The 22,401-nt window shown below is 31.3% G+C and overlaps 1 protein-coding gene across 1 annotated transcript in view; it reads left to right on the top strand.

Moving 5' to 3' along the window:
- The first annotated feature begins 2,070 nt into the window (after window positions 1–2,070).
- LOC143238943 (xibalbin-1-like) overlaps window positions 2,071–22,401 on the top strand; it is a 47,392-nt gene continuing 27,061 nt past the window's right edge. The window contains exon 1 of the mRNA XM_076479608.1: window positions 2,071–2,195. The gene's annotated coding sequence lies outside the window, so the exon portion shown is untranslated. The remainder of the gene's footprint in view (window positions 2,196–22,401) is intronic.

A 22,401-nucleotide genomic window follows, 5' to 3' on the forward strand; every position in this document is an offset into this window, starting at 1 on the left:
TTGTTTTTATTTTAAAATTTCGTTGGAATATTTTTCAATCGCAACCTTAAAGGAAATTATCTGTGGTGATAGCGCCCAAAATCATTGGAGATATCTCATGTGTGCGTGTGTGCGTTTTCTTATAGCAAAACCACATCAGGCTATATGCTGAGTCCACTGAGGGGAATCGAACCCCTAATTTTTGCATTGTAAATCCTTTGACATACCGCTGTGATAGCGGGGAATAATATTTCATCTACCAGACAAAATTCAAATACAGATGAAGTGCGGAGTTGAGTGCTTATACTCACAACTACTGCCCTTCACCAGTTGTGGGGAGACAGTTACCCCTTAATTTTTTCAAATATTAAAAGTAAAAACCAAACTTATAAAAAAACCACCATAAGAATATTTCTAATAAACCTTCACCAAATAGTTCATAAAATAGAACAATAACAATAAAACTACATTAAAATTCTACAATAAATTACTCTCAACCCCATGCTTTTCTAAAAAGGTAACAAAATGCTCAGTAATATATGACATATCTTTAAATGAACTACATATTCCACCTAAATTTTCTCTTGTAAAATTATTCAAATATAGCATAAGATAGTTAAAATCAGCCCAACAACTTCATCTTTCTAGTTCCTGCTACACTGAATAAATTTTAATATTAACTAATTAGAGCTAGATGACTACCTTTAGTTTCAAAACAAGTATTTTTCTCACCGAAAATATATTTATTAAAATATTTTTATATTTATTGTAAAACAGTGGAATAAATTTTCTCAATTACTATGCATAATAATTGTTTTCTAGTTTATATATCAACATTTAAGTCTGCACACTCACATGCACACAACATACATACACACATATGTACAAGGAGTGGAGAAAAAAAAAAGGTCCACTCTTGAAAATGTTGTTAATTTATATCTTTTAGGATATACCAAAATGCCCCCGCTAATACAGCGGTATGTCTCCGGATTTATAATCAGGGGTTCGATGCCCCTCGGTGGGCTCAGCAGAGAGCCCGATGTGGCTTTGCTATAAGAAAATACACACATGCACATAGATACCAAAAAATATGTAAAACTATGTTTTCAGAGTGCACTCGACGAGATCTGTTCAAATATGATAGCAAAACTTAATTTTAACTAGCTTTTGTAAATACCTGAACATTTCATGATTTTAGTTACATTTTCTCATAAAACTTATTGTGCACGTGCTGTAGTTTCTTAGCTCTTCTTATTCCGATTAGGCTATAAAATGATCAAACACGTTTCTCTAGAACTGTGAAGCAATTTAAAGACATCTCATCTTAGCAATAAAGGAATTGGTGTTATAGACAAGTCAATCCCCTTTTATTAAGCTGACTGAAAATTTATTGGCTGATTTAAACAGATTAACGAAAGATCGAAACCAGAACACGGAAAATGGTCTTTTTGAATTACTCAAAGAAAGATGGCAGTCAATCACTTTGGGATACCTGTAGAAACTCATTGATGGAATGCCACGTCGATATGAAATACTACTAATATCTAAGGGAATGTCGACTAAATATTAACTTGTAAAACTGGTTTGTGCTATTTTGAGTTTCATTTTTACATTCGATTATTACAGAGAAACTTGTTTGATCACTAAAACCATGAAACGCTCATACATTTACGAAAGCCAGTATTAAAATTAGGATTTGAGGTCGTATTTAAATAGATCTCATCAAGTGCGTTCTGAAAATGTATAATTTTACATATTTTTCTGTTATATAATAAAATATATAACAAATTAACAACATTTCAAGGGGCACTTTTCTACCCCCTGTATATCCCCTGGAATGAGTTATTATACGTCTGTCCCCTAGAATCAGTCGACGTATATATCTATCTCTTACGTGTATATATATATACATGTACATCTGTACCTTAGAAGATCTTTATTCTTATGCAGATAGACCTACTTGTATCGGTGTCTGTGAATGTATCCGTTCATTCCCAGATGAACGACAAAATGGACTATTTATGTGAACGGATGTAGAAATCAGACAATAAACAATTCGGCTTTTCTGATCGATATGAATTGACGCGCATGCGTAATATAGCAACTTCCATATCTCCTCGTTATAAAAGAGTAAGTGAAACCATCGTCAATTCAAGAGAACTAATGGAAGTAAGCCCTAACTAACAGACGAGCTCAGCTGTTACTGACTAATAAAGGTGAGACCAACTTAGATACACTTAACAGTGTATAGTTAGAAGTTTGCGTTAATTTAAGAATGCATCTCATCATATAGGCACAAACTAGGTAATTTAGTTTTTGATGTATCATTATAGTTTATACACAAATATTCTTTCTCTAGTGTTCCTTAGAAACTCATTTACTCGACACAACGAAAATCTTAAAGTTGTATGATTTAAAAATAGTATATTTAAATCAATGAAAAGTACTTATTAATATTTTAACACTAAATATTATTTCACTTTTTCTGAAAAGATAATTTAACCTTTGTTAATGCTAGATCCCTCCCTTCTGAAGCTTGTGTAAAAGAAGTTAAACTAGACTGTTTTTCCATACTTTGATAAAAGTTAAAAAAAAACGACCTTTACCTTCCTTAGGGTTAATGTAAATGACAGTTTGATATTAGAATACTCTTTTTCTACATATTGCCAATAATATGTGTATATATATATAATACTTAAAGAGCATAACAGTACAGATGTGAAAAGAACGTTTACTTCTTCCCTGCTGTCCCTACACGGTCATCTTTGAAAACCAAAAATAAAATGCAAAACTACTCATTACTTTTCAGGAGATAATTTATCCTTCTCTTAACATTTTGTAAATTAGGCCTTAAAGTCACAGATCACATATCGTTTTACACTGTGCTATAGTAGCTGTAACATATCTCAAGGGGCTTTGCTGTAAATGCTATAGCGTGATACCACAGATATAATGTCTTATATAGTGCTGTAGTGCCTACAACGTGGCACAACAGGTACCACTTTGGTGTAGTTACTATAGTGTGACACTAAAGTTAACATATTTTACTTACACTTTCCAGAAGTACCTAAAACGTGACACCAGAAATAGCATGTTCTACACTTTGCTGTAGTAATTATAATATGACATTACACATAGCATTTCGTACACTTTTCTGTATTATTATAAGGTGAAACCATATGTAGTATGCTATATGCCTTGTTATAATTACTTTAACGTGACACCAAGGATAGGATGTCGCGCTATTTAACATAAAATACTATAAGCATACGAACAACAAAGACAATTTGGTTCTTTAAATACGTTTTTACACATGCATCCCTGAGAAAAGTAAAGTTAAAGAAAAAACGTTCTTTACTTTTCAGGAAACTATCGATTTCCCTCACAAATTCCTGAACATTAATAAACTTTACTACTGTTAACAACAGCTAATTCTGTAAGTCAACTACGGTGTTGGAAGAATACGATTTTTTAAAATTAATTCTAGTCTATCTTTTCCAATATTAAGCATGTGTTCTCTTACATTGTAATACTAAGAATTAAGTATGAAAACTTAATAGACCTTTATCCTATTAATTTTCGGGCTAATCCAGTAAGTATGAATGAGATTACCTCTTATGCATCTATTACCAACAGAAAAGAGGTTAATATATCTTAATCTACTACTATATATAATCTTCTGATTTAAACCGTTTCCGATAATTTAATATTCTTTCTTAAAGAAGATCGTAACTCTACACAACATTCTAAGTGAGGTACAACTAAGGATTTTTGTAAAGAAAAAATAATCTTTTTTAACTTGTGATCAATACATATGTTATTAAATACTTCCAGACATACTATAAGCAACGCAGCATGCACACTACGCCAGTATAATTCTCTTAAGTTATATTTACCGAGTTGATTTCTATCTATATTAAACATGTAGATATAAATTATGATAACCCAAAAATACATTATTTTGCACTTATTATAATTAAAGATAATTTGCGAAATATCTGTCCCACTTAATAAATGATCTGGGAAATTCTTTAAACATCAAAATCCTCAAAACAGATTTAGTGTACATTTTATAGAAGGATTTTAGAAACGTAATTACTCCACGTCTTCACCTTTTCCGCAGTCCAAAAAACCAACAGCACAATTATAAAAGGCACACGTAAATAAAACAAGATTTCCTTTTGATGAAGCAAATTGTACCGTTTCTTCAACAAACATATTGTATTAGATCATTTGTAGAACTTTTATCAAACTCTCTAGAAGTAAAATTAAATAGCCCATAATTTTCACTATAACTTTTATCACACCTTTAGAGTGTGTATGTGTGTGTTTTCTTATAACAAAGTCACACCAGGCTATGTGCTCAGTCCACCGAACGGGATCGAGCCCCTGATATTAGCGTTGTAAATCCGTGGACTTACCGCTGTACCAGCGAGGGACCCTTTAGAATGATAAAGATAATTCACCATTCCTTAGGCGCCTGCCCACAACCAAGAATAAAATATAGATTCTTGTATATCCGATTTTCGAATTTATCGAAAACTTTGTGGAACACCTTGTCTGGTCTTTGTACTCTATTTATTTTTATTCTTCGGTCTTTCAACCTGTCACCAAGATATTAATACGTACATGATTCAGGCCAATTTTATTATTTCTCATAAATTGCTCAGAGATGGAAATATTTCTAGTATTTAAATGCTCAGTTATTTCACAGTCTTCAAAACGCACCTGTTCATCATTTTTCTAAAGGGAGAATCCCCATCATAACCTTTTCCTTACCTTTAACAAAGCCCTGCATGGCCAGGTGGGTTAAGAGGTTCAACTCGTAATCTGAGGGTCGCGGGTTTGAATTCCCGTCCCACCAAACATGCTCGCTCTTTCAGCCGTGGGAGCGTTATAATGGGACATTCAATCCCACTATTTGTAGGTAAAAGAATAGCCCAAGAGTTGACAGTAAGTGGTGATGACTAGCTGCCTTCTCTCTTATCTTACACTGCTAAATTAGGGACCGCTAGCGCAGATAGCCCTCGTGTAGCTTTGCGCAAAATTCAAACTCAAACAAACAATACCTTTAACATAATTAGTTTAGGTAGCTTAGACTGAAAATCCAATAGTTCATGGCTCACAAAGTGCGCCACCCTTTGCCTTTGTTTGTGCGTCACAAGAATGACAGTTAAAGTAGCAAAAAAGCAGATGGTGGGTGCTCTTAATGTGCTGCTTTTCCATTAGTGTGCCAATCAGAAATTCGGGATAAAAAGATTCAGTTTTTTATGGAATTATTGAAACAAATCGAAAGGTCTTCCACTTAATACCTTGGCTTTTCAAGACTGGAATAAAGGTTGTTTAGTATCATATATTATTCATTATTATTTTTTATTATTGTCTTTTTGAACGTTACTGAGAAGAGCTGACAAAGCAGCAAGTTAACCTTCTTCACCCGGATGGGATTTTGCGATCCTAGTGTCAATGGAAAAAGCAAGGTTACAGGGTGTCCTAAAGGTTTGGAACCTTTGGTACTTCAACAAATTTTACAGAATGGGTTCCAAATATTATCTTTGTAATTCGAAAAAAGTTTGGATTAAATTCTTCTATTTATGACAACGTCATAATGATTTCAGTGTCTGAGGTTAAGGAATAGTTGCGTATCACTTGCAGTTCTAGACTTTCAGAAAATCTGTACATTAGTAACTGTTCATAGGAACATCAGAATTAAAGTACAAATGAGTGTATACTTATACGTCAACCACACTATATCTGGTGTATCCAGTTCTGATAAGTTGTTTGGTTCAATGTCAAATATTTTTAATTCGACATAGATTGTTTGTTTGAAATTCGCGCAAAGCTGCACGAAGGTTATCTGCGCTAAACGTCCCTAATTTAGCAAACATTTCATCTATTATTTTACCAATGAATATTGGGAATGACCCGTTACTTATAACGCCCCCACACCTGAAAGGGTGAGTACGTTTGATGTCGCTGGGTTTCGACAGCGCGACCCTCGGATTTCGAGTTGAGTACCTAATCACCTGGCTATACGGGTGGATTAGGTCGAGAAAGATACAAGAGGCATAGGAATGATTGAAATGTTATATGTATTAGGAAATATCTTGACAGTAACTGTTACGGTGTGACAAAATTTAGATGTTGGAGTGTGAATTTCAATATATACTTTACCTTTACCACGTCACAAATGCGGTAATAATTTCATCTACACAATAATTGTTTTTACAAGCACTACCTTAGTATATTTGTAAGTAAACTATTTATCTGAAAATAACCGTAGTTTATAACGAGATAATTTATGATAATTTGAGAACGAATCATGTTGGTGACTGAAAATGGTGGAATTTGTTTTAATGATACAACTGCCATAGTTTATTTATTTCTTAAAACTATTTAGTTTAGTTTCGCAGCTTAACTAGATTAGTGTATTTAGATACAACTTAATTTACTGTGCCAATTAATAAAGTACATTGGTAAACAAAAAACACACACACATAACAATCACAGTGTACTTGTAGCGTGATACTAGTTGATTTTTTTCCCAAAATAAATGCCGTAATACATTTTTATCCATAGACTTGAACTTACTTTAACAACCTAAATGCTAGAGAATAACAGTAACTGGAGTCTTTGTTTTTATAATAGCTTGACCACAAACATATTGTTCTTACCTTTATCTACATGCTAATCCAACCTGACATCATAACTACTACAATACATTTATGTGCAAAGACTATTTCACTTACTTTGACAATATAACATTTACGATTCATCCTTATGTGGAAGCAACGTAACTGCGAAAGTATCTCTGGGCTTACATGCTAAGTGATTTAGGATTACATTTGAATTATCTTGAGGTACTTGGATCTGAAGATGATTTATATTAACAACAAAACTTGAATAAGTTATTTGTGTAGCTTGGTGTTTTGTTTGTAGTCAATCACAAAGCTGCATGAATGGATATCTGTGATTTGCCTACCACAGGTATCGAATCTTGATTTTTAGCGTTATAAGCCTACTGACTTACCGATGTGCCACTAGAAGGCTGTAATTTAGATAACCAACAGTTTTTCATACCTGTCAGTTTAATCTCCTGTCGTTGTCGCCATAATATTTATATTATTTTGCATTTTATTTTTGTAGATAACAAGTTTATTAAAACTTGTACGATAATTTTTTTATGAATACAGATAAAATAAATATCCTTTCAGGGAAGATAATTTTACTTTGTTACCTTAAATAGTATTAGTACCATTTTTAAAACCAGTTAATATTTATTTTGATGAAATACAAATAATGTGTTCCTCCAGTCCGTTCTAAAGTTTTGTGCTAAATTCTAAGCAAACAAACAAATATTGTAAACAATTTTTAATTAATTTGTTGTTGTTTTTTCACAACTCTAACGATCAAACGTAACTCTGCTATGTGTGAAGGAAGCTAATGTCAGCAAAACCTGCTAAGAAAATATATACATTGAAATTTGCTTATTGCGTAGTACTGATCCCCTTAAATCAACACTAGGTAGAAGCACCTTCGGCAGCAATTACTTCTGTGATTCTTTTTGGATACGGCTCTACCAACTTTTCGCAATGGTGTTATTTTTGGTCATTTTTCCTGACAAAATTGCTCCAATTCTGACGAGTTCTTTGTTGATCTGTGATGGACTGCAATCTTCAAATCTTGTCATAAGTGTTATATCGGAATTAAAGTCAGTATTTTTAATGTCCTATTGCAGGACATTAACTTCCTTCTTTTAAAACCTCTCCAGAGTAGCATTGGTCTTGTACTGCAGGTGATTGTCCTGATGAAAGGTGAATTTTCAAACCAGATTTAGATTCTTGGCTGGCTCAAGCAGACTTTCCTCTAGGATTTGATTGTGCTATGGACGATCCATCTTCCCCTCGACTCTCACAAGCTCTTCAGTCTCTGCTGATGACAAACATTCCAATTACATGATGCTCCCACATACGATGCTGCTGAGTTGGCTTGCGCCGGACGTAGAGCTTTGAATTTAGACCAGTAAGCCCAATTTCTGTCACATCTTACTACAGATTTGCCATATCATTTACATACTTTGTCACAAACTCCATATGATATTTAAAATGAATGTTTTTCATTAATGGCTTCTTTCTTGCCCATACAGACTAGCTTTATGTACGGATCAGGATAATATCGGTACATGATTATTGACTCCTGTCCCATTTCATCTTTCAAAGTCACTAGTTGCTTCACGGAGACATTCCTAACAAGTTTCCTGCTTCGTAAGCTTCTTAATTTGGAAAGTCGACCTGATCTAGTTAACGACTGTGTCTTATGAAGCGCATCTCGATTCTCAATGATGGACTTCACCGTATTAAAATAGATAAACATTGAGCTTAAAATTATCTTGTAACCTTCCACTGTGCTTCTTTATCACTTGAACTTTGACTTGTTTGGATAGTTCCTTGGTTTTCTTGATTAGTTTTTGTATCACTATGCGAGTTTTGCATTTACTCCGAAGATCAGTTAAACCACTTTGATTACATACAGATAGATATCATTACACTATTTTTGTAACCTTTCAGACTAATCTTTACACCTGAAGTGATTTAGGGTTCCCGTAGTAAAACGGTTAAATACTTATGCAACTGAGAATATTCTAATTGCTAATTGTCTTTGAAAATATTGTTTACTTACATAATATCAGCTTTTTTTGTATATTTCTTAGATTGAAGTAGGTTATGTAGATTTTATATATGAAGTCCTGTTAGACAGTTTCATGATTGCAAGTTCAGACACTATACACTGAGAAGAAAAGTGATGTTAACCATACATTAAAAAAGGTATTAGAAATATATATTATTGTACACAAACGTATTTCTTACAGATGTTGCATAAGATTATTTTACAAAGTTAATATTCGCATATATATAAAACAGGCTAGTGTTTCTTAATATCTGTACACAAAAAAATAATTTTCATGTCTTTAATTTATGATTAATTATTTCGATCTCATGTTGTGTTTCTTTATTGTAATACAACTGTTAATATTTGTTATTATAACTCATTTACAATAAGTTATTTTAACTTTTCACTTAATAACTCCCTTGTTCGATATTAAAGAACTTGATTCAAACGGGTGAAACATATAACAGAGTAAACATACAATATATAAATTACCAGTCATAAGTCAAATACTCCATTTTTTGTCCAATAACTGCATTACGAAATATGAAATAAATGGATATTTATTCTGCAACTCATTAATCGAAATGTTATCATTAATTTACAGTTCGTTAACATAAATATAACAATTTAAAACTCGATAACTTACAAGGACGGGCATTCCTCCCCATTCATTTTGCCGTAAAATCGAATATCCAGACAAAACACGGTGATTTAAACATCAACGATATCGTATTTATTTTATTATCCAACATTACGGCTAAATTACGTAATAATACATTAATAAAACAAATTTCAAAATACATTTTTGAATCATTCTTATTACTACAATGTTAAGTAGATGTACGTTTCTTATGCTCATCGATTGTTGTATTTAATGAGAAAGTGCATTAAATATTATTTTTATTTAAGTATGTGAACCTTGTTCGTTGCATCAAATGATTTGACGAATTTCTTCCAGAATTTCAAGGGAATTTTGTTGGGTACTAGTTATTATCTTCGAAACATTAATCTATAATCATTTACATGAGCATTTCTCGTTAAACAAATTAATTTGATCTGGCAAAATGAGACACACATACAAAGCATATTCTCCCTGGTGATTATTATGAATGTTTCGTTTCTTGACATAAGTAGATAAGCTTTGTTATGTTTGTTTGTTTTTGAAATTTCGCACAAAGCTACTCGAGGGCTATCTGTGCTAGCCGTCCCTAATTTAGCAGTGTAAGACTAGAGGGAAGGCAGCTAGTCATCACCACCCACCGCCAACTCTTGGGCTACTCTTTTACCAACGAATAGTGGGATTGACCGTCACATTATAACGCCCCCACGGCTGAGAGGGCGAGCATGTTTAGCGCGACGCGGGCGCGAACCTGCGACCCTCGGATTACGAGTCGCACGCTTAACGCGCTAGGCCATGCCAGGCCTTGTAACAACTTAAGTCTACAACACCAAGCACTAATATCAGATGACTTGTGTTTCATGTTGCAACACTAAACAAATATCTCATGCCAGGCCAAGCTTTGTTATGAAATTCAGTTTCCCCCTAAACACTCGATTAAGTAAATCTTTATTTTTTCCTGTAACATGTTTGATAGTTTATATTTATCTTATTTTATAAATAAATCTTCCACTGTTACAAAATTACTAAAAAAAATAAAACATTATATCATTTTATCATTTAAATATTCTACGTTTTAGCTAATTTCCTAAACTGAAATTCATAGCCATTAAAGGTTTATATGTTTATACAAAATATTAAGAAGCTCACAAAATGCACAAGAAAATGACATATAAGTCCAAATTAGAACAATCATGTGTTTGAAAATGAAACTAACTTATTCAGGTGAAAAAAACTTTTGTTTTTGAATTTCGCGCAAAGCTACACAAGGGCTATCTTTGATGGCCGTCCCTAATTTAGCAGTGTAATACTAGAGGGAACACAGCTAGTTATCACCAGCTACCGCTAACTATTGGACTACTGTTTTATCAACGAATAGTTGGATTGACCATCACATTATAACGATCCCACGGTTAAAAGGGCGGGCATGTTTGAGATGACTGGGATTCAAACCCGCCACCCTGAGTTTAGGAGTCAAGCGCTCTAACCACCTGGCCAACCGGGCCAGATGAAAATCATGGCAAAATTCATTGCTCAAAAATGATTATTGTGTATCGCAAAAAAAACAAACAAACTATACATAAAATATGATAGAACCGAAACATGAATAACATTCACCTGTGGATACAAATAACAAAACACTGGAAAAATCCAATGTTTCTTATTTTTCCTTTTTCTAGTAATTTATTCTACCACTTTAAAGACTTCAAAGGTCACTCTTCAGGAAAGAGTTTCACTAACAAAAACCACATAAATATTGCTTTTTAACAAAACATAAATATATATATTTTCCAAATAACAAAAACCACATAAATATTGCTTTTTAACAAAACATAAATATATATATTTTCCAAATAACAAAAACCACATAAATATCACTTTTTAACAAAACATTAATATATATATTTTCCAAGTAACAAAAACCACATAAATATCGCTTTTAACAAAACATAAATATATATATTTTCCAAATATACAAACACATAATACAATTCATATATGAATTAACTACATTACAAATGTTAAAAAAAATCAATCACTATACTTTCCTTTTTAAATTAAAATTGTATTTCAATTATACTTTATTTCTTACTTTAATTGAAATGCAAATTATTTTGCCTGTAATTTTTTATTCACACTTCTATTTAGTTTTCTTCTTTCACGGTTTCCAAATTCCTACTGACTCCACACAGCGAATTACTTCTGCCTTCTCACTACCGTCTGTTTAAAGTCGTGTCAAAAACACTTATTATATATTTTTTTTTTTTCAAAAAACAACATTTTATGTTTCAGGTTATATTCCCAAAATGAGAAAATATGAAAATATATTTTTTTTTAGAATATAAATTGTTTTAAGATGCAATCATTAAAATATTTACTTATGTATAGTTTTTTCTCGGGACATCCAACGTGGAATTTATGTAAATATATCCTTAATTTTAAACTATATCTTGCATCAATAATAATTCACCACAATTTACACATTTTAAAATATTTATTATTTTCTTAAAGTTGTAATAAAATGAGTTATTAGAAAATACACTTCTTTGTGAATGTTTATTAATGTTTTGGAAGAGTGGCCTGCTGAGACAGCGGTAAGTCTTCGGACTTACAACGCTAAAATCAGGGATTTCGATTCCCTCCGGGGAACACAGCAAAAAGCTTGATGTGGCTTTGCTATAAGAAAATACACACACACTCATTTCTTCATTGAAAATCGAAAGGCATAATCTACTTGCAAGATTTATAGAAACATTTAATTTGTATGTCTAGGATGATTACTAAATATCTAAATAATGGTGGGAATATATGGGTTCATAAAACATATCAGCTACAATTCTCATTTCTGGTGGAAAACTAACACATCTAGAAACGACAAGGGTTTATTATTATTTTCAAAGGAAAACTTAATTTATTTTTTTTAAACTTCAACAAATTGAATATCTTTCTACATTACAAAACAGTGAACTAAAAACGTTTTGGAAGAAAGTATTTAAAGTGATCACTCTACGGATTTACAACACTAACATCAATGGCTCGATTCTCTTCGGTGGACACAGTAGACAGCCCGATGTGGCTTTACTATAAGAAAACAAACACACTTTTTCGAATTATATCGTATTTATTTAATATACCGGCTAATTATTTTGTAAAATCCTATAGTGGTGTTAGCATAAATGAGATATTTGGTGAAAGGTTTGCTTCAGATAACTAAAAAAGAAACAACAAAAACACACATTTTAAACTGTACCTAAAGCTTTTAAGATGAAAACTTATTAAACATGAGATGAATTAAACTTGTATTTATCTAGAAAACTTGGCTACAGCAACATCTAAAAAACCAAAACCTTGATTCCAATTTTCTTGGTATTATTTCAACAAATTCGAAGTCATCCATAAAAAAACTGATAATATTACGTAAAAAAGGTTATAACTAAATGTTTAAAAACTCACTTAAATACAATTAGAGGATAAATAAACAACATATTTATCATAATAATAACAAAAATATAATAGGAATAATATTTTAATTTAAAGAGATAAAGTATATTGAATAATTGTATTTATTTTAAAACATTTGTAATATTCTTAACTCATACGTTAACGTCGGTTGAGGCGACCGATTCGCAATCTGAGGGGGGCGGGTTCAAATCCTCGTCACACCAAACATGCTCGCCCTTTCAACCATGAGAGCGTTATAATGTGACGGTCAATCCCATTATTCTTTGGTAAAAGAGTAGCCCAAGAGTTGGCGGTGGATAGTGATGACTAACTGCCTTCTCTCTAGTCTTACACAGCTAAATTAGGGACGGCTAGCGCAGATAGCCCCCGTGTAGCTTTGCGCGAAATTAAAAAACAAAACAAAAACAGATTACGATAAATGAAACATAAGGGTGGATACATAATCAAAGTTTCTTTACTGTCCCGCTATCATGTTGATCTTCACATACCACTCCCGCACATTCGTGTTAGTAAAGACTTGTAATGTATCACACATACATAGGTTTACTGTGTATCATTACAGAGTAAAATATGCAACTAAAACAAACTGAATCGTCACCATACATTAACTCTTGCAATGATTTTGTATCAAATAAACTTATATTTTTTGCACTTTATATATACTGCTCAAAAGAATTAAAGGAAAAAGTACGTTTTCTTATATACTTTATCTCAGTGTTCCAAATGTGATAACATGTTATTTTTTTAGGTAATGTGCCTCATTTCAGTTCCATCTGTAACCATTTTTTAATGTGTGATGAACAGTGAAACATGGAGAAATATAGTTTTTAAAAATGACCAATATCACCAAAACTGATATCCCATATGAAATAATATTTTAAACAGTTTACTTGCGTTTATTCAAGAAATATTTGAAACATTCAATATCTAGTGTGATCTCCATGACCTGTGACACACTCCTTACACTGATTTGGTACACTTTGAATTTGTCTATCGATGTTATCTTGAAGTGTAACAGCTCACTCGTCTACCAGGGCTTGTCGGAGTTCCTGTACATTCTAAGGAGGGTGCTGTCGTTCACTAAGACGCTTCGACAACATATCCCAACAATGTTCAATTGAAGTTAAATCTGGAGATCTGGCAGGCCACTCAAAAGTCTCTATTCCTTCCTCGTCACAATACTTGAAAGTTCAATAAAAAAAATTCTACTTCTAGGTTACTACTTCTGCTCTTTTTGTTTTGTTTTTATCAAGAACTCAAATATTTGCTATTTAAATATAACGCACAAAGTTATATAGATAGTCGAGCTTCTAGAAGGTGTACTCATTAAATTATACATTTAGAAATATCAGTACCATGTTCCAATTTTATTTGAAGATCCAGTTCCTCTGATGGTATAATAATCTTTGATTTTTGCAAATAAAACAATATGTATAGATACCAATATTAAATTAGTTTTCGTATAAATTAGTGTATAATTTTGTTATACTTCTTTTGTTTACAATATTTAGCAAAGTTCATTGTGATAACAGGGATAAGTTATAACACACTGTTCTCCTTAAGTTATAGCTGTTTATGTTTTTATATCAAAAAATAAAAGGTGACCAGTAGAGAAAGGAGATACTTTTACATTATCTTTGTGATCGTTGATGTCTCTTGACAGCAGACTGGTTTACATATTATGGCTACAATGTTATTTCTGCCGCTTAATAAAAAGATAATAATAGGAATTGAGTTTTTGACAACGTCCTCAAGGTCTCATGCTAAGTTAAAGTAACAGAAAAATACCGAGATACGAGTTTCCTTTCGTACAGACTTACAAAAACCTATATTCAATTTATTCAATCCCGGGTTCGAATCCCGGTCGCACCAAAAACATGCTCGCCCTTTCAGCCGTGGGGGTGATATAAAGTCACAGTCAATCCAACTATTCGTTGGTAAAAGAGTAGCCCAAGAGTTGGCGGTGGGTGGTGATGACTAGCTGCCTTTCCTCTAGTCTTACACTGCTAAATTAGGGACGGATAGGGCAGATAGCCCTCGAGTAGCTTTCCGCAAAATTAAAAAAACAAACAATGTAATTGTAATTTAAATAACGAATCACCTAATAAATGCACAACAGAACTCGTTCTGTGCTTTAAGTAAAGAAATTCTTGCAGTTACCAGATGCAGGGTCAAAATATGGAGATTAAAATTTCTTTTTATAAGCACGGAGTAATGAAAAAGCAGTAATATTTTAAAAGTTGAAACTTTCAAAGTATGTCTCTAAACTTTTTTTCGCTCTAATTTGATCGTAGAGCATATAGTATTTACTAACGATGAGGAATGAAAATCCTCAAAGGCTTAAGAATCTTCTTTACTTTTGCTTTTGAACGATACATATATATATAAATATACTGATCTTTTACACTAAAAAATACTTAAAGCTTGAAAGAAAATCACACAAGAAACACTTAAAGGATTAAAAATAAAGAAAAATATTGCGCGATCAATTTTAGATACATGATATATCGACATATTTATACATACACACATGTATACACACAGACGCACGCACACACGCACACACATATATATATATACACACATACACTCAACAAGACACGCTGTGGCGTGCGTACAGCTAAAGCAACCAGCAGAACACACAATGTGATAGCTTAGCAATGTTCACTTTCTGTAGTTGCAACTGAGGTAATCCAAACCATCGAAATTTTAATGGTGCTTTTCTGAACCCTTACTTTACATACTGAATTTCTATGCAATACGTGACGGAATTAACAAAATATAAATTATCCAATGTTGATAGGATTTCCTCTTTTTTTAATTCTTAACTTCCACGGATTTTTCTTTTCATATTTGGTGCAAAAATACATCTTTATAACCTACAATTAGTTGTCAAATTTGGTGTACGTATAAATCACAAATATAAAATTATTCAACAACACCGTTCAAGTTAAATTAAATTTTTGCACACTCCTAGGCATAAAGTCATAAGCGGCAAGTCTGCGGATTTACAATGCTAAAATTAGGGATTCAATTCCTCTCGACGCACACAGCAGATAGTCTAATTTAGAGAAGGAAAATTATAGGGTGAAAACGCATGCAGATACATAAGTATTGGTTAGGCAAGGGAACTAGATCAGTAGTTTCTAGCTTATGCTTTCAAAATAATTACACAGATGGACTGTATTATTATCATTCATTGGCAATATTTGAGTAAATTTTGGTAAATTTTATGAAATTCTCTCAATTATAGAGCGTTTAGCATCACGTGATATTAGTTTAAGTAATCAGCATAAAAAATTATGGCTGTTAAGATTGTAAAGAGTGCATTCAGGTGATGACATGGAACTGTTAATTTACCTTATTAACGCTGTTTTAGACACAAGAAAATACCACCCTATATTTCAAACAATTTGGCTGGTTGTGTATGGGTCTGTTCGGAATAATGGGATTGCGATCCGAAAACTAGTACCGGTTACTATCAAAGGTAACTTTTTTATTTGGTGTTGTTTGTTGGTATGTAATTACAGAAGGCCATGATATTTAATGAAAAACATTTTATATACGAAAAGAATGTGCGTTCAAAAAAGGAATGAAATAAAAGTTTGCAGTCAAACTGGTAGCTACACTTTCAGCAATGATAATAATTTTACAACTATTCATGCTAGGCCTATATTTCGTTTTAACCACCATCATGCTAGGCCTATATTTTGTTTTAAACACCATCATGCTAGGCCTATATTTTGTTTGAACCAACCATCATGCTTGGCTAACTGATTAATGAATATTTGTTGTAAAATTACAATCAGTGCTATAAGTTTAGTTACCAGTTTGACCGCTTGTTTTGATTTCATTTCTTTAAGTTGCATACTCAATCCTTATTTTCTTTCTTACTTAAAATATTATACAAAGACACGAATACCGAAGAAGTCTTTTATTGAGACGTGTTGATCACAGACTGCGAATACGGAGTCATTACTTGTTCACATGTGCTGCAGAAAGAAATGAACACCAAGACTTCCACTATGACACCTGCTGCACATAAAACAAATATCAGGCTCTACTTGTTCAAAACTGATGCACAGAAACACGAATACCTAAACGTTACTTGTTTAAAAGTTCTTCCCTTTAAGACAGATACCTTAATTTTACGTTGTTCGCTCTTCTATGTAAAATATTTTCTCAACCCAAACAAGCCGTTTTTGCATATATATTTCTCTACAAGTGAGTTTTCTCGACATCACTGACTAACAACGAGTCTACTTCTTGAGTACTGATGCACAAACAGACTAGCAACGAGTCTACTTCTTGAGAACTGATGCACAAACAGACTAACAACGAGTCTACTTCTTGAGAACTGATGCACAAACAGACTAACAACGAGTCTACTTCTTGATAACTGATGCACGTATAGACTAATAACGATTATTATGCATGTAGACACAAAAATCGATAGTTTGCTTGTTAACATGTTCTTCACAGAACCACGAAACGTTGAGAAAAAAAACACATAGCAACGATTGACGATATTTTATTTTTCGAGAAGTGCTGCAAATAACTACAAATACGGAGAAGATTCTTGCTGGTAAGAATCCCTTGACTTTACTCCCTAAAATACTGCATATAGATAAGAATGCATAGATATTACTTTTTATCAGAGCTACACGTAGAAAGGAATACTAAGAGGTCAATTGATGTGGAGTGCTAAACGTAGAGATAAACACAAGGATTTTATTGCTCAGAAATGTTGTACATAGCTATAAAAACTTGAATGTTTCTTGTTGAGAACTTTTAAAGAGCTGTACAAAGTCACGCATACTGAAACTCTATTTTATTTTTCCTTTTCTAGGCCGTTTTAAGAACAGGTAAATATATTATATATAGAATGATCATCACTAAATACTGGTGTATTACACTCTGTGTAGTAAATGTTCATTCTACTAGTACAGAAAATGGGTTATTGTAATTTTATTTTGAAAAATACTTAGTTTTTTGTTGTTTTCTTAGATAGATATGTATAGAGATTTTTAATTGCTCAGAGAGAATATGAGATAACCAAGTAGCTTTACAGAATATGTATCACCGAAGTTGATTTCTTTTAAATGCTAAGCGGTCGTTTGGCCAAATCCTTAATGTATACGTCACTTTTAGCAAATGCGTACTGACACATTGTAAATAACCTCTTTGGTTTTATTGACATACTGTAGTAAAGGGTGGAATCGAACACTTTGTTACCTTGTACGTTACAGAGATTTCCAGTGTTTCTTAATGCGATTCCTATATTATCAATTTACACATAACATAACTTAATTAAATATATAAGTAATTTATCGTTGTGATTGTCAATTCCTTTTGTTTCTTAGTTATTTCAAAGAAACCTTCTTGTTATGAATTCTAAGGCATTCCATTCTGCAATGAATGAGCAAACAGAAATTTTTCATTCGTGTCAACACAATATTTATTTAATTAACATGAGTTCTAACAATGATTATATGTAATTAACAAGTTTCATTTAATTTGTTACATAAATACGCTTCTTGTTTCTTAGAAACATTCTTTGGTTTCATAGATATAAAATACAGTTAAGATATCATGTAATTAATTCACAAAATACTTTTATCTATAAACTTCATTTACTTTAATCGTTTCTATAAATTTACGGAGGAAAGATTTTGAGACAACGTTATTTATTCTAAGTAACACAAAATTATTGATTCTAAATGCCACAACGTTAGTTATTCTAAACACCATAACGTTATTGATTCTAATACCACAACTTTATTGATTCTAAATACCGCAACGTTATTGATTTTAAATGCCACTACGTTATTTATTCTAAATAACACAAATTTATTGATTATAAATAACACATTATTGATTCTAAATAACACAAAATTATTTATTCTAAATGCCACAACGTTAGTTATTCTAAATACAACAACGTTATTGATTCTAAATAACACAATTTTATTGATTCTAAATACCACAATTTTATTGATTCTAAATACCACAACGTTATTTATTCTAAATACCACAACATTATTAATTCTAAATACCACAACTTTATTGATTCTAAATACTACAACTTTATTGATTCTAAATACCACAACTTTATTGATTCTAAATACCTCAACGTTATTTATTTTAAATAACACAAAGTTATTGATTCTAAATACCACAAAGTTATTGATTCTAAATAACACAACTTTATTGATTCTGAACACTACAACTTTATTGATTCTGAACACTACAACTTTATTGATTCTAAATACCGCAACGTTATTGATTTTAAATGCCACTACGTTATTTATTCTAAATAACACAAATTTATTGATTATAAATAACACATTATTGATTCTAAATAACACAAAATTATTTATTCTAAATGCCACAACGTTAGTTATTCTAAATACAACAACGTTATTGATTCTAAATAACACAATTTTATTGATTCTAAATACCACAATTTTATTGATTCTAAATACCACAACGTTATTTATTCTAAATACCACAACATTATTAATTCTAAATACCACAACTTTATTGATTCTAAATACTACAACTTTATTGATTCTAAATACCACAACTTTATTGATTCTAAATACCTCAACGTTATTTATTTTAAATAACACAAAGTTATTGATTCTAAATACCACAAAGTTATTGATTCTAAATAACACAACTTTATTGATTCTAAATAACACAACTTTATTGATTCTGAATACTACAACTTTATTGATTCTAAATACCGCAACGTTATTGATTTTAAATGCCACTACGTTATTTATTCTAAATAACACAAATTTATTCATTATAAATAACACATTATTGATTCTAAATAACACAATTTTATTCATTCTAAATACCACAACGTTATTTATTCTAAATACCACAACATTATTAATTCTAAATACCACAACTTTATTGATTCTAAATACTACAACTTTATTGATTCTAAATACCACAACTTTATTGATTCTAAATACCTCAACGTTATTTATTTTAAATAACACAAAGTTATTGATTCTAAATACCACAAAGGTATTGATTCTAAATACCACAACTTTATTGATTCTAAATAACACAACTTTATTGATTCTGAATACTACAACTTTATTGATTCTAAATACCGCAACGTTATTGATTTTAAATGCCACTACGTTATTTATTCTAAATAACACAAATTTATTGATTATAAATAACACATTATTGATTATAAATAACACAAAATTATTTATTCTAAATGCCACAACGTTAGTTATTCTAAATACAACAACGTTATTGATTCTAAATAACACAATTTTATTGATTCTAAATACCACAATTTTATTGATTCTAAATACCACAACGTTATTTATTCTAAATACCACAACATTATTAATTCTAAATACCACAACTTTATTGATTCTAAATACTACAACGTTATTGATTCTAAATACCTCAACGTTATTTATTTTAAATAACACAAAGTTATTGATTCTAAATACCACAAAGTTATTGATTCTAAATAACACAACTTTATTGTGTCTAAACACCACAACTTTATTGATTCTAAATAACATTATTATAAAACTGTTTGAGGTTATATATGTAAAGAATAAACTGTTAATAATATTTTTGGTTTTTGATACTTTTCACAAATTGAAAATTTTCTTTCTCTTCACTGTCGTCTATGTTTTTTGTGACAATGTCTAAACTGTATCTGTTTAATTTTATTTTCAACATTTCAGATGTTACTGTTAAACCTCTACAGGTTGTACAATACAACTTTCCTGAGAATCTTTCGATTAAAGTAGTAAGAAGGTTGACATAAGTTGCAACTGATAAGTTGCCTTCCCTTTAATCTATGATTAAAAAATAAGGGGTGAATAGCACTACCACTCTTCTTTTTTATAACGAGATGGTAAGGTTACAAATTAGTTTTTAACTTAAAGTACTCAACCTATTTGTCATGAATAAAATTACGATTCTGTTATTTGGTATTTCCAAATCACATGTTTGCAAATGTTTGAACAGCTTTTGTAAAATGTAAAGTAACAGCTCTTAGCTCTCAGAACACTATGAATTAAAATATCAACAAAAGGATATCCAAAAAGACTAGAGCTCGTCAGGAAAATACAATTTTTACAAAGATAATTGTCAGCCAACGTTTAATATTTATACTTTTTTCGATAGACACTCTAACAACTTTCACAACACTTAACAAAACACCAGAATTCACTATACTTAAGATATCTCATTACAAGTTATGAGTAACGAATCTCAAGTGAACCCTGTTGACAAGAAATAAACTTATACACAAGTAATATCCTATGTGGGTTATAGAAGAGCATATCCTTCGACAGTAAATATGCACTTGTTCAGCAAGCTAGAAGTACTCTTAACTTAAACTACTATAACTTTTAAAATTTAGACCAGTAAAAGCGGAACTCCAATAACAGTAAATATGCGAAGAGATACATTAGCAAGTAGGCGGTTAACGATTATCTCTTCCTGTAAAATTAATAAAAGACAAACTTTGATCACTATACGAAATGTATGAGAGCTAAATGTTGTAAATAAGTGCAAATTAATAGTTTTTATCCTTATATTTGCCAAGCAACCAAATAATTAACGTTTACTTCACTGAAATGAGTTGCATTTGAGAAACGGTATTGAATGTTTATATGTATAGACTTAAAGTATATTTTTAAAAAGAACATTTCGAGACCACAAGTTTAACTTGATTAATGTTCAGATTGATCCATAGAACGGAAGTTTAATTTGATTAATGTTCAGATTGATCCATAGAACCGAAGTTTAACTTGATTAATGTTCAGATTGATCCATAGAACGGAAGTTTAATTTGATTAATGTTCAGATTGATCCATAGAACGGAAGTTTAACTTGATTAATGTTCAGATTGATCCATAGAACGGAAGTTTAACTTGATTAATGTTCAGATTGATCCATAGATGGGAAAATGCTGCATCGTCAGAGATAGTAGTGATCAAAACATTTTATTTGAACTACGTATTTGTGTTTAGAAAGTGACATTTTAAGTCGATGTTCTGTTATATAGGTTTGGTCATTGGAATAACGATTGGAGAAGTAAAATTCCTTAGTGGATAGAAATGAAACGCAAAAGTTATCATGAAAGGGACAGTGGCGAATGTAAAAATCAGATAAAAATTTCATTACGTAATCTTACTGAGATCAGAGAAAGACCATTAACTTTTCAGAGCATTATGTTGTCTTCCTTAGATGTACAAGATGTGTAGAAACATAGACGCATTTCTGTAAAGGTTAAGTAATAATGAAAGAAAATAGTTTTATCTCTATTGAGAAAATAATCATTTTTATGTTCTTTAAAACAGTATTTAAGCCTTAGGTTCATTTTATAAAGCCATCGTTTACCTAGGCTTTCTCTTTTAGTTGTTGATGTATAAGCACTTTTAGAGCTTTTCTTAAGACATATTAACTTTAAATAGAAATACTCTTATTATATTTCGTTTACGACTGTTCCAAGTTCATATTAATTTGGTCTTGGATTCGAAATACTTGGTAAAAAATTCTTTTTTCATCTTTCTTTCATTACTATTTTTATTTTATACCTTGTCGTTTTGTTTCTGATCGTATCTGTCAGTAAAATATATGCTTCCAAATAATACAAACTCGTGGCGAAAAAATGT

The sequence above is a fragment of the Tachypleus tridentatus genome, chromosome 13 (assembly GCF_004210375.1).
Source record: "Tachypleus tridentatus isolate NWPU-2018 chromosome 13, ASM421037v1, whole genome shotgun sequence".
In the NCBI taxonomy this organism is placed as follows: domain Eukaryota; kingdom Metazoa; phylum Arthropoda; class Merostomata; order Xiphosura; family Limulidae; genus Tachypleus; species Tachypleus tridentatus.